The sequence below is a fragment of the Tenrec ecaudatus genome, chromosome 14, assembly GCF_050624435.1.
Source record: "Tenrec ecaudatus isolate mTenEca1 chromosome 14, mTenEca1.hap1, whole genome shotgun sequence".
NCBI classification, from domain to species: Eukaryota; Metazoa; Chordata; class Mammalia; order Afrosoricida; family Tenrecidae; genus Tenrec; species Tenrec ecaudatus.
Window position 1 is genome coordinate 80227387 of NC_134543.1, and position 15262 is coordinate 80242648.

Genomic DNA, 15262 nt, shown 5'->3' on the forward strand with positions numbered 1-15262 from the left:
CTGATTACAAGGATCCACATGTGACCTCTTCCCTGGGAGAGGGACAGCAGAGAAGGGGGGAAGGGAGACTCCGGATAGGGCAAGATATGACAAAATAACGATGTATAAATTACCAAGGGCATATGAGGGAGGGGGGAGCGGAGAGGGAGGGGAAAAAAAAAGAGGACCTGATGCAAGGGGCTTAAGTGGAGAGCAAATGCCTTGAGAATGATTGGGGCAGGGAATGTATGGATGTGCTTTATACAACTGATGTATGTATATGTATGGATTGTGGTAAGAGTTGTTTGAGTCCCTAATAAAATGTAAAAGAAGAAAATAGAAAAAAAATGATTAGGGCAAAGACTGTACAGATGTGCTTTATACAATTGATGTATGTATATGTATGAACTGTGAAAAGAATTGTATCAGCCCCAATAAATTGTTAAAATAAAAACAAAAACAAAAACAAAAAAAATCTGGTCACCTTATCAAAATGAGAAGAAACAGATGCAAACATCAATTAACTTTCTGAATCTGGCATTTAAAAAATGTGAATTTAGACCAATTAGAAGACTCTAAAATGAAATAGAACACATAAAGATCAATAATCTAGGTGTTAGTGAACTGAAATGGACTGCTGCTTCTCAGCTAGATAGATAGCCACTTGTTTACCTTGAAGCCTTTAAGATCCCAGACGCTATATCTTTTGATAGCTGGGCACCATCAGCTTTCTTCACCACATTTGCTTATACTCCTGCTTTGTCTCCAGCGATTGTGTCAGGAAGGTGAGCATCATAGAATGCCAATTTAATAGAACAAAGTGTTCTTGCATTGAGGGAGTACTTGAGTAGAGGCCTGGTGTTCACCTGCTACCTTAATACTAAATCTTTAAATATATGCCCATAGATCTATTTCCCCATCATCATATATAAATATATTTACATATGTACATGCCTGTATTTATACCTCCATAAATGCCCCTTTTCTCTATTTCCTTCTACTTTCCTCTTGCTACACTATGATTCTCAGCCTTTATTTGAGTTTCAGTAATTCCTCTCAGTTACATTGCCCTTGATCAAGCCCAGTGGATTTTAATGAAGATGGACCACCTGAGGGCCTATGTTTATGCTTACCCTATTTCTCTCTCTGATTTGTATAATTGGAAAAATGATTGCAAGCATTCTGATAAAATAACATGAGAGTTTTAAATCATCCAGCCAAAAAAGATCCAGTATCTACAATATCTATTCTTCACATTTAAAAAACTATTGATAAAAAATGACGCTGGATATGAAAAACTAGATGCTCATTTTTTTTCTAATAAAAGTGAGATAAAACTGTATTTATTAAGATCACAGCTCCTTTGGAGAAGGAAAATATTTTATCTACATCTACTTCTATAGTGACAGTGGGACAGGGGAGCCAGAAGGAGAATGCTTGAGGAGATCAAGCAAAGCGCATAGTCATGGGGTCAGGCAGTCATGCAGGGCAAACTGCATGACAGACAATACTTACCTGACCGTCTTGGCTACTTGCAGAGTCTACTGATGTCCACAATGTATGTTAATTGGGGAGGGAGAGGTGAAGAAATTACAGAAGATATTCTGTAGGTCTCACAGTATACCTACCAAAGAAATTGAAATGGTATCATGTGAAACAAAAGAGATGTACTATACAACTATGAAGGATAATGAAAAGTCTATGGATTACTAATTAATCTGGAGGATCTTATGCTGCATTAAATAAGTCTGTCACAAAAGCATAAGTATTATATATTCTCATCATTATTTTGAAACCATTAAGAAGAGATATACACAGAGAAAGCATCATTCTTTCATGGGTGATGCAGTGGATGATTTGATGTGTCCTTTCTAGCCACAGTCTTTGTTACCAACCAAATTCATGCAACTGAGGTGTGTGAGACTGACATAAGAGGACTGATCATTTTTGCCATCCTCCTGGTTTTTAAATAAGCCATTTCAGAAGCAGAAATATGAGATTTCACTACAATCAAGAAAGAAACAGGAATGGAGTCTATGATTATGACCTGAACATCTCCTCCACTGTGAACCTCCTTGATCCAGGACACAGAAGGCTACGAGCCAGTGATATGGTGGAGAAGAGACAGCAGCAGCAAGAGCATGAGATAAAGTGCCAGGCTTCCCAGCCCACCAAGTGAGAAACTTCATATCTTTCTGTCAGAAGGATGGCTTTCAGACTGTGGTGCCTCCAGGCACTTAATTGGAAGAGGGTGGCTTTGAATTGAGGCTTATAGAGGAGTGGCATGTCTTTTATGCATCTATCAGAAGTGCTAAACAAAATCTGTAACTTTCCTGAGGAGGAAAAAGGCCAAAATGCTATGTGGCTGAGACACTATGGATCAGAATGTGTCTGCAGGAATGGCTGAGGAGTGGTGCTCTTGACCAAATAACTGTTTCTGATTAGAGATTGTGCCCCTTAATTTAATTAGTATACCCTATCAGCATGGTCTGGAAATTCTAGGTGGCCATTGCAATCAACTGTAGAGCCCAGTAGAGACAAAGAGAATGCTGTGGGAGTGATGATTGGTATCAGAATTGGTAAAGAGTGTTGGAAAGTGGAGGCATACCTCATAAGAACCAGTCCTGAAATTATTCCCCTTCCCTCTTGTGATATCAGAGGAGATCAAATTCTATTTGCGATTGGTTACCAGAGATGGAGTAGCAGGTGGAGAATGAGAGACCAGTTTATAGATAATCAGCATTTGTTATTTGGGGGGATGGGAAAGGCAATATAAAATAAGAATGTCATTACCACAACTGACCATGGTAAATAAAGATACCAAAAAATACGCCAAGTAAAAGGGACCATTTTTGTAAATCCTGTAATATAGACAAGGTTGCAGCAGCAGTAAGAACAACATGTATGCGTGTGCTTATGTAAATATATATATATATATATATATATATATATATATATATATATATATATATATATATATATATATATATATACCGTGTCTAAAAAGGCACAGATGTAAGAGAATCCATGTTCAGGTGTATCCATAGGCAAAAGTAATATGCATCTGTATGTTTACCATCTAATGTGCTGAGGTGGTATTACCTGATATGGCTCTTGGATCCATAGGTTTTGTAACTTCCATCAGATGTCTAGATAGAAGCATGCCTACCAGACATAGAGGACTCTAATGAAGGGCATGGCCAGTGTTGACTTCTCCTAGTTAGGAAGTGACCATCTCAAAAGCAGGAGCAGAGAGAACCCCGTGGCCATAAAGAAAAAATAAGGGGGGGTGTCAACATAAGAGCACATGTGTGAAGTCTGAGAAGCACCAGAAACTACAACATGGAGACCATGAGAGGAGCTTCAGGCTTCCTGGCCCATGGAGCAAGTAAAGCTTAGTGTCTTAGAGCGGAAGGCTGGTTTGCAGAGTAGGGTGCTCTGTGACTATTTATTGGAACTCCAGGATGCTTGTAACACTTGCTTGAGCAGGACAGAGACCAAGGGCCACATGGTTGAGAGGTTGAACACCACAGAGAGATGGACCCATTGGCTGGCATGGCTGAGAAGAGGTACTGCTTAAACAAAAGAATGGTACCTTGAATGGTACCTTACATGGTCTCTGATCTTGACTTGCTGTGCTCTATTACCTTCCCCGAGAAGCTCTTGAAATTGTGAGTGTTGTCTTTGAGGTCTATGTGGCCATTAAAACAGATCATGAAACATAGCAGAGAATTAGAATGCTGTGGGGGAGACATTTATAGCAGAAGAGGATAAAGAATGATGGGATTTAGAGGCAGAGGTTCATAGAAATCATCTTTAGAGGTGTGTTCCTCTCTCTTGTGTGGCCTTCATGCCATTTCCTCACATAGATATTTCACCATATGGATAATAAAGTGCATGGAGACATCATTCCAGAGGCTTCTGTCTCAGGAACAACCCGGTCAGTTGGAACAGTAAAGTACAAAAAGATAATGTTCTGTATCCTGCTTTGGTGTGCAGCCTCTGAAGTTTTAAAGATCTACAAGTGGATATTTAAAGATACAACTATTGGTTTTTATTCACTGGAGCAAAAGAGAATGAAGAAAATTAAAGGCTCAAAGCAGAAACCCATTCACAGGAATAATAACCACACAAACCAGTCTTTTCTAACCTAAGACTAGAAAACTCATGACTGACTATTCTGACATGTAGACAGTCCTGAGTAGAATAAGAGAGCAACACAGAACGAAACTCAAATTCAAATAAAAGACCAAACCTGTCATTGTGGGGACAAACTCCTTGGCATGACTTCCTTGGCTTTTTCCTTTCCAATGCAGTTTTCAATTTTCTTTAAAATTCCTCCTAATTCACTCCATGGATCATTCAGTGCATGCCCTGGAGATAATCTATCAAGATCACCTCTTTGGAGCCCGGAAAAAAAACCAAACCAACCTATTGTCATAACCTGATCATTCTGCTTCGAATGTAACCTGACCAGCATATCATCTAGGAGGGCACTCTTTGGTCGCAACTTTTTTAAAAGACCCCCTGACAAGACTATGACAAGTGAGTCACAGCCAGCAAAGGCATTCACTGAGACATACTTAGCTACACCTTTATTTAGACCAAACCCATGCATGTATGAACTAGCACCTTAATAGCAATCTTTTTCAATTGACACACAATTTGGCTGAAGAGTGACCTCCAGAAATAGGTTCATTTCCATATTTAATGAGAACAGAGGAGCTTCTTGGTACTATGGTCGTCTTTGCTAAAAAAACAAAACAAACAAACAAAAAAAACACCTCCCCCCAAAAATACCAACCAACCAAGGAAGATGTGCCGAGGATTTTTTTTTTTTTTTGCCATTACAATGCACCTGCTCATTCTTTGAGGTTATCTAGGACTAGTCTATAAGAATATCGTACACCCCCAGTTTACCCCCGTACCCCATAGATTCCTGATTTTGACCCCTTCAGAGTCCTCTGTTACACAAATTCAATGAACATTTAAAATAAGCACAATTTAAATTTCCCAAGGATGCCCAAATTGCTGGTTTGATTTGGTGCAGTTCAAAGTCTCAGAATTATTTGAGGGAAGGGTGGAAGAGATGGAAATACTAACTTCAGAAGTATATATACTTAACTGGAAGCCATGCTGAGAAATAATAGCTTCACGATTTTATATTTTTATATAATAAAAGTTTCTATTGTTTTATAGCAATTTTTGTCTTATCCTCATAATAGATTAGCTCATAAAATAGACAATAACACTTGTGAATAAACCACAAACTATTTGAGACCAAATGGAGCAATAAAAGAGGGCGAGGAATGGAAAGGAAGCTAGATCAATGGAAGTACAACAAGCAGAAAAAAATGCAAATAATAACACTTTGTTAAAATTATAGCCAATGTCATGGAACAAAATATTTGGTACTTGATGTGCTATGTAAAATTCATATTAAATATTCTTTATTAAAAGAGCGGTGGAGAAACGTTATGAAATGAGTCTTGTGGCAGTTACATAATCACCTTTCAACTTGAGTGAAGGCGTCGACTCTAGCCTGACAATCAGGTCACAGCCAATAATGCCTCTGTGTGGGCATGGTCTTCTCCTACGCATCCTGGGAACTCCTGTCTTCCTCCCTGAAGGTAGGACACAGATACTCTCTGTTCCGTCTTCCTGCTGACAAGACACATGGAACAATACTGATGGAGCCAGAGCCATGGATCTGGAGAAGCAACGTAGAGACCCATTCTAGTGCTGACATACTTCCACTGCCACTGGATCCACAAGATTCTCCACCCCATATCCTGTCATCTTCCTGCATTCGGTGTCATTGCATGTGTTGTGTGAGTCTGAAGAGGAATTTGTAGACTAGTATCAGACACATGGGCTAATATTGGAATTATGGACCTGATCTGGACTTGGATGGGATTTTTTAAAATATACAATTACTCTCATATATAAAGTGCTTTCTTATATACATATGTGTTTCTCTGGATTTTTTTCTCTAGTCAACCCAGTCTAACACAATTCTCTCTCAAGATCTATACTTGTGTAGACATTTCTTTTGCACTATGTTCCAATATGCGTTCTGCTCTTACAATTCTACATAAGTTTAGAGAAATAATGTTTTGTTTATTTTCTCTGCCTTCTCATCATTTAATTCACACCCACAACAGCCAGGACCACCCATATGCATGTTCATCAAAATATATTTTACTATAGCAAAAAAAGGTACTTCAATATAAGGCCTCTTTCTTAGCATAAAAGTTATTTTCTCATTTTCTGCTTCCATGATAACTCATCATGCTCTGCTGCCCATCTTCTTCCTCTGGAAATAACCAACTGACAACCAAATAGAATTATTGCATAGTTTTTCAGTAGATAAACGGAGAGGAAACCCAGCACATAGCGTTCTACATCTTCATTGTTGAACTGAGCACAGAGTCCATGAATGTTGACTGGAAGAATGAATGGTCAAATTTCAAAAACATAAAATTGTGGTTCCATGTAAGACTGAAAGTTCAACAGAACTATCCCAGAAAGCACTGGGTTGTTCTTTCAATGTAGAAAATGTATTCGTCTGAACAACGAACTCTCAGCTTATTCTATCATGGTTGTGTTCACTAAATAGATAATTGGTCTGAAAGATACCTAAAATTTTTTCTGTATCCTAAACATTTATGATCCTTGGATGGTTTCTCTAATTATCATTGACATCGAGCCTTATGCTGGTGGTACTTGTGATGGAATTTGCTTGTTGACAGCAAAACAATTCGTGTTTTAATGTATGGTATTAGATCTCTATCAAAATAACTTTACTTTTCAAAAGTAAAGCCAATATCCACTTGCTTATGTACTCAGCCATCTCCTGCTTGAAGAGATTTATTAAAATACATTAAGACAAAAACGCAAGACTGCACAGGCCTCCAGCATGGCAAGGGCAGCTGAGACGAGCGACCACTTGCTCGGCTATTGAAAAGAAGGGCGAGGCCGTGGTTCCAGACCTGCCTCCGTGACGTGCTCCTCGGGGCTCGGCGCTGGCAGAACAAAGAGCCCAGGAGAGAGGCTTTGCTGCAAAAGAGAGGTTTTTGCTTCAGGAAAAGACTCTTCCAGGAGAAGGAAACTGGCCCTTTCAAACTCAAACTCAGAAACAACAACAACAACAAAAAAGCTGATCTCGTAGCTCTTAGCAAAATAGTGAGTAAAAAAGAAATATTAACTTGAATCCAGCTGAGGAAATGGATCAAAGTAAAACTATTGCATGTCTACGAAAAGAAATGACTGTTTCTTGTACTTGGCTTCTGCTTGTTTTTCCTTTGCTGTATATTTTTCATTTTTTTCTATTATTTATGGTTGATAAATGCGCTTTGATTCTATAAGCTCTTTTTGTTTGCTTTCTCTCCAGCATTAATATTTAATTCTAAAACATTTATGGAGTGTTTGTTATGAAGCAAGCACTATCAAGATGCTGCAGTTTAAAACATGAACATGATACGGCTTCTTCCCATAGAAAACTGGCAGCACAGTTGTTAGGAACATAACTCCTAAGAGAGACCAGGAGGGGCAAAAAAGCACAGGATCCGCAATGTGACAGCTAGGAGGTTACTTTCTGATTCTATAATTTATCACCTTTTAAAGATGAGTACAATAAATTCTAATCTTCAGTTTCTTTTCTGTAAATGTGGATATGTCTTGAGTTACTATGATAGTTAAAAGAGATTATATATATTTCTATGGAAAGTGAAAAGAAACAACTAAACCTCAAGCGCACACGCAGGCACACTAGTGTCTGAGACGTAATACATTCTCAATGCGTCTTTTAACTAGTCTGTTTCCACTCTTCCTAGTGACTACTACTGTGACAATAGTTCAGATGCAAGACTAGTGCCAAGGCATCGTCTACGCCTATTGTGATGAATTACTTCTGGGTGGGATGGGCGAAGATATTGAGAAGATTGCTTCTAACCCTTGTCTTGCAGGATAAATCACCGTCTTTTAACAAACAACACAAAGCAAAGCTATTCCTATCAAAAATTACGAGACACATGGAATCAAGTAAATTCATTTTCTGAACTGAATATTGCAAGGCATGACTGGGAAGATCTCAACATTCTGAAGCGGCATACTGGGGAATGAAATATGGTGAATGAGAGGAGGAACCGATTATAAGGATCTACATGTGACCTCCTTCCTGGGGGGACAGACAACAGAAAAGTGGGTGAAGGGAGATGTCAGACAGTGTAAGATATGACAAAATAATGATTTATAAATTACCAAGGGTTCATGAGGGAGGGGGAAGCAGGGAGGGCGGGGGAAAAATGAGGAGCTGATACCAGGGGCTTACATGGAGAGGAAATGTTTTGAGAATGATGAATGTAACGAATGTACAAGTGTGCTTTATACAATAGATGTGTGTATGGATTGTGATAAGAGATGTATGCGCCCACAATAAAATGATTAAACAAAAATCATCACGGAAGGCCTGTGAAAGTGATTCCTTAGCTTTTGACCTGGACTAATTTAGAGATGGTCCTCGTCATCGACAGGTCAAATGGATCTGGGAGGTAGTGTGACCTCATTAACTCACTACCATCAAGTTGATTCTGACTCTGCATTCCTATAGGACAGAATACAACTGACCCTGTGGGTTTCCAAGACTGTAACTCTTTATGAGATCAGAAAGCCTGACTTTTTCCCTCAGGGAAGCTGGCGGTTTTGAACTGCTGATCTTGTGGATAGCAGCTCAATGCCTAATCTACTACCCCGCCTGGTTTCCTTACAGTGCCCCTAGGGTTCACCTTGAGAACTAAGGAGGTCCTGAAAAATCCTTACTGTTTTAAATTGTCTGGTATGCCTCTGAAATCTGGACATTAACCTAAAGAAGAGTTAAGAAAAATTGAGGCATCAGAATTGCGGGGTTGCTGAAGAATATTGACTATAACCTGGCTTGCACGAAGAATGAACAAATACACCTTGAGAGTAGTGCAGCCAGATGCTCCTTCGAAGGGAGAACGGTGAGACCTTTCCTCACAACTTTTGTCAATGTCATGGGCAGGTCGGTCGCTGAGCAAAGTGTACTAAGGCTGGAGTAGTAGAAGGACATAAAGAAGAGGAAGATGGACACAGTGGCTGCCGCTGTGGCCTCCAACACAGTAATGACTGTGCGGCTGGCACAGGACTAGGCAGGGTTGCTCTGCTGTACGTAGGGTCGTGATGAGATGGAACCACCTGCATGATACCTAATAAGAGTAACAGCCACTTACAAAGCTTGAATTGCATAATGCTGGTGGTCCAATCATTGCGAATGAGATTACTTCAAGGGTCAGCTACTCCATCTAGAGCCTAAGACTTTCATAAAGTAGGCAACTGTTTGATTTTTTTATTCTGTTCTTTTAACATATGATTTGTTATGGATTTAATTGTAAGTCCCAAAATGATACATTGTATTCCTAACCTATATGACCTGTAGGGGTGAGCTTGTTTGGAAATAAGGCCTTTTAAGGTATCATCAATGAAGTCAACATAAAGTCAGAAGGGAGGAGGGAGGATGTAATCTCACCTGAGAGGTGGTCTTGTAAAGGTGAGAAGAGACACAGAGAAACAGCACCAAGTGAATTTTCAGGTCAACTCAAAGAGTACCTGAGGCTACTGGAAGGTCAGAGAGAACAGATTTCCTTCCACAGTTCCTAAGGAATCATTGGCGACATCTTGATTTCAGATTTTCAGCCTTCAGAACTGTGAGATGTAAATTTGTGTTCTTTCAAGCTACTGGGTTGTGATGTTTTGTTACGACAGCCCTCAGAAACTAAGTCATTTTGCTTAAGCATATTTTCTCTCTGCCATCAAAGTCATATCATTCAACCCAATTAAAAAAATTATGTTGTGTGGGATGCTGGGAATGCAGAAAGAAATGAGACTGGGTCCTTGCCCTTCAGATATTGACAGTAACAGTTGTTACTGGATATGGGAGAAGGAGGTACTAGACTTACCTGTACACAGCTCACATTAATATAGTTCAGCATATTGTTTACTGCTTTAGTAGTTGCTTAAACCAGCTTTATCAGTGGACTAGTGAAGGGCAGGGTGTAAGATGCATATCAATCAAAGCCAAGAATCAATATACGACCATCGGAATAAATGTCAACTTCTCTATTTTTCTGTTCCACTTCTTTGTAATGCAAAATCTCAGTTGTCACCACCCCTAAGCTGCTTTAAAAGCTTGAAGAATGTCACATTTTCAACAGCTCTAGAGAGATTGGATTGAACTGCAAAGGTGACAGTTTAAGAACAGATATTCAAAACTATGTATTTTCCATATGTATAATGACTCAAGACAGAGAAAGCCCTGCCTTTTCTCCTGTAGCTTCAATAAGTCCCCTCTTGTGGAAAACTTTTCCTGCCAAGAATCCAAAGATGACCTATCCCTTGAGGCTCAGCTCAAGAATTACTTCTTCCAAGAAATGCTTGTTTATTGCCTCAGATTAGTCTCCATGTGAGTCAGCTAATGCTATTATAATGCTAACACTACATGTGGGTAGCTTTAAAGAACAGAAATTTATTTTCTTATGGTTCAGGAAGCAAATGGTCAATATTCAGGATACAAGCTCTAGGGAAAGGTTTTTACTCTATCGATTCTGGGTGAAGATTATTGTTTTAACTTCTACAGTTCTAACATTCTTCGGTTCCTTGACAATCCTCACATGATAGCTTTTCTTCATTTATGCTTACTTTTACAACTAAAATGCTTTTTCTTATAATTCAGAAGTTATAAAACCTATCCTTTTGCAACTTAGTGCATGAATAGCAAGTGAAAGCTAAATTCTAAGAACACTCTGTCACTGCTCTAAGAATATTGCCAACGCACAAATGTACAAATATGTTTGAAGCAATGGATGGATGGATTGTGATAAGAGTTGTATGAGCCCCCAATAAAATGATTAAAAAATAATGCTGTCAATGCATATGGTTCTACTGTTTGGACTATGGTTGGATATTATCAAAAACAACACAGCAATTTGCTGGTTGTTGTTTATGGTAGAGCACAGGCAACTAAGCACTCAGAGAAGTTAACTGGTGGTTATTAAGGGACACGAAAGTAAAGGCCAGCACAAAGCTGGAGTGTGGACCACGGTCACTTTCTGAAACCCTTTGGGAACAATGTCATCCTTTGTCCTGTTGCAAACTCCATGATGGGAAAATGTGGGAGAAGGAAAAAGAAATACAGGTGAAATTGTGAAGAAACAAGTAACCTTCTATTGGTAGGAAGAATTCAACTCCTGAAAATGAAAACGGAAGTAGTTAAATGATATTGAATAACCCTATGAGAGAGATATCTTAAACCATCCATTTCTGTTTAATCTGGGTGCAGCTGACGTTTCTTAACTGCTAATTTGATGATCTCCTTGCTTCCAATCTTCTATGACTGAGTCTTCGGGTTATGCGTCAGTCTCTCATTTGCACTATTTCACCTTTTCCCGTCATCCCTGTGTCACGGCTCACAGCAGTGATGCTGACCTCACCCTTGACCGTGTATCACCAACCCATGGGAGCCAACCTGCCATATCTGGTGCCCCTGCCTTGGGAAGCATAACTGCAAACCAGATTACATATCAACGAGGGCAAAAGAGTAGAGAGGTGCCCTGCCCATGAGTTTATGCCAGGCCGTGTAGAGCAAAGGGTACCTATCTGGGCTGGTTATTGGTACTGGGGCTCAAAGCTCTAAAACTGCCAGCACCTAACTCAGAAGTGAGGAAAGAGCCAACAGAAGCCCTAGGAAGCAGACAAGGGTGACAAGCATTAATAGTGCCATTATCTCAAGATAATGCTAAGCTGATAAAATATTTGGCCACGGCCTAGGCTTTTATTTCCCATGGAAATATGGGTTTCAAATACCACAATCTATCACAGAATCTCAAGGGGACTGCGCATTTTGTAATGTATTAAATTCATGTAAGCTGCCACAACGAAGACAGGGAATCTAATTTAGAGGAAAATATTCCAGCATAATAAGGAGGCTAAACTGAGGTGGCCACATTAGGGACATCCTGGCTTTCTGCCTGACTATCTTCTTAATCAAAGAACATGTCAGTGGGAAGGCCACCAAAATGATATGGGATTCAGAGCTGTCAGTTATTAGATGCACACAACAGGTAAATTAATATTTGGTGATAGGGTTCTGGTGCCTGAGGCTTGACAGCTTATGCAATGCCACTTTGGCACTACAAATAAGGGGAGATCAGATTCTTTGTCATCGTCAACCAAACAGCACTATTCTCAGCTGTCACCAGGCAGATTAGGGATTTACATTAACTCTTTCAGTACACCAATGCCTCTTCACATATTTCAATATTTCAGTTGATTCTGACTTATTATGACTGGGTAGGACAGACTACAGAGTAAAACTGCCTCCTAGAGTTTCCAAGAATGTAAATCTTTAGGGAAGCTGACTGCCACAATTTTCCCCCACTGAATAGCTGGTGAGTTGGAATCACTAACCTTTTGTTTAGCAGCCAAGCAATTAACCATTAGACCACCAGGTCTCATAAAGCCTCTTACGGATGTAGTCCCCACCTAGCCCACCCCTACAAACGTACCAGTTATTAGAGTAATTGGTGGATAAAGCAACTGTCCTGTAGTTTCTGTTGTATATGATCATGTCTTTGAGCCAGAAGAAACCAACAAGATGGACTATCTCATCTAAGACTCTCCTCTCTCTCTCCTTGAGCACCCTGGCTGCATGGTGGCTGAGCACCAGCTGCTAATTGCAGGGTTAATAGATGAAGAAAGATGAGACACTCTGCTCCCATTCTTGAGAACCCACTCGGGTTCTACCCTGTCCTATAGCGTCACAGAACCCACTCAATGGCAGGGAATTTGGATTTTGAGTTTTCTCTCTACCTGACTAGTTGTGTTGTTGGTGTTTGGTGCTCTTAAGCTGCTTCTGACCCATAGCAACTCTGTACTACAGACTGAAACACTGTTGGAACCAGAGGTAATAAATTGCCACCATTTTACCATTGGCATGGTTGGAAGTGTAACTCACTTCTCACCTACCAATTGTGAGTGACTAGAAAAGAGAAAGCAGAAAGAAAGAGAGAGAGAGAGAGAGAGAGAGAGAGAGAGAGAGAGAGAGAGAGAGAGAGAGAGAGAGAAGGAGTGAGGGAGAGTAGTAAGGAGGGATAGTTTGTGGGATGTTTTGAAATGTGCAATCTATTTTGAGCATGCCTGGACTCTGTGAGAGAGGTAGAGGGGTAGTCAACAAGTGCAGAAGTCATGATTCAAGAAGCAACGAGTGAATGACTGCCTCATTGCAGACAAAGTTGGAACTATGATGCCATTCACAATGCTCTCTGATTCCAGTGCACACTGCCTTGATAAAACCACCCAGTCCAAGTGGCACTCTCAAAGACCTGTTGGACCGCTCACCACAGCAAGGCCCACTGTGTAAACCCACCAGTCTGCTCCTCTGGAGAAAGCAGAGTTACAGTCTTGAAATGACAGTGGGTTTGCGTTGAGTTTATTAAAGCCAAGCCTCCTGTTGTCATTGAGTCAGATCTGGGTTTTCTTGCTTGTAATCTTTATAGGAGCTTTGGTGGCACACTGGCTAATCACTTGGCACTAACCAAACAGTAAGTGCTTAGAGCCCACTGGCCACTCACAGAGGAAAGGTGGAATCGTGTGCCTCTACAAAGATGTATGGTGGTGGAAACACCGTGGGGGAGTGATCCTCTATACTTTAATGTCATTGAGTCAAGAATTGACTTGGCAGTGGTTTTGTTTGTTTGCTTATAGATACAAATGGCCAGGTCTTTCTTCTGCAGCACCGCAGGGTGGGTTTAATTTGACAACCTTTATTTAGGTTTGTAGTTGAATGCGAGTCACTTGTGTCACCAGAGACCCAAGCTAAAATTACTCTCTGATATAGTTTCTCTTAGATGATTGCAGTCATTGTGTTAATACGCTCCTTTTGCATTTTAACAAGTATGAATAGGCAAACAGGCGCCCTTCAGAGATATTTTAGGCTCAGTTTCAGACCACCACAATAAATCAAATATCCAAATAAAGAATTTATCTGAATCTTGTGTTATACTAGCATCGCTCTGAGTTGACTCTAGGGCAGTGAATTGGGTTTTGGAATGTGGGTGTAAATGAAAGGATTCACCCTAGCTCAGAGGTCCCTCCTCCGGTTGCTACCTGCAAGGTCAGCAGTAAGAAGTACCGGCTCCTCCCAGGGAGGAAGATGGGGGTTTTCTGCTCCTTTGCAGAATGACAGTATCAGGGTGCAGTGTAGCACCAAGGAAACATGCAATGCTCCTATAGTTCTTGAAGGCTTCCTACCCTACCCCCCACTAGCATGACCCTAATTCTACCTTACAAATCAGGCTAGACCAGAGCATGTACACTGGTACAGATAAGAGCTGGAAACAGGAATCCAGGACAGATTAACCCCCCAGGACCAATAATGAGGGTACCCATACCAGGAGGGGAACGTCTTCATTCTCTGTTTGCACATCATTTCGTGTTTATTAACTTTTAAAGGTTATGGATTCTTACAGATTATGTAACAATCATTATTTAATCATCATTCAGGTCAAATGCAAATGTGGTTGTTACTTTCCTCATCATCCAGCAAAAGTAAAAATGAAAATCTATCATTTTTTATTTTTTAATATAAATGAGCGGCAGCTCTTGCCATAACTCTCAGAAGCTGCGCAGAACACGCCTATCAGAGGACACTACAAAGAGGCAGTGATCTCATATTAAAGCTCTAGTTCCCTGAATTCTATCAGTTATCAGTTATGAAGGGACAATTTCCCTATAAGGGCCTGTTTAGAAAATGAACTCTTTCCTATTGAGAGGCTCTGGCTTAGACTACATTACCATCAAAGCCACTAATGATGAGATTTAATGGACACTTGAAAAAAATCTGCTTAGATGAAAGATCCTGTAATTGTTTTTAGACAATTCAAGTGGATTCAAGCCTGGCGGCGTTTTTCTTTTCTTTAAATGAGAAGCTCTGAAAGAGGGAGACCGTGTTCTATACAGCTAGCTCTATGCTGTGGTCTTGCTTTGAACAGGACTGTGATCTTGGACAGGGTACAGCAAGGCAGACACCTGATGTACTTATCTGTTCCAAACTAAACATTCAGGTGTACTACCCCCACTCTCTCTACCTCAGCTCCAAGTTCTAGAAAATTAACCAAAGCCTAGGAAGGTAGCGGTCATATTGGTGGAGTTTCCTGGGTTTCTGCTATTCCTAGTGTCCCTGAGGAAGCATCTAACAGCAGCCCAGGCA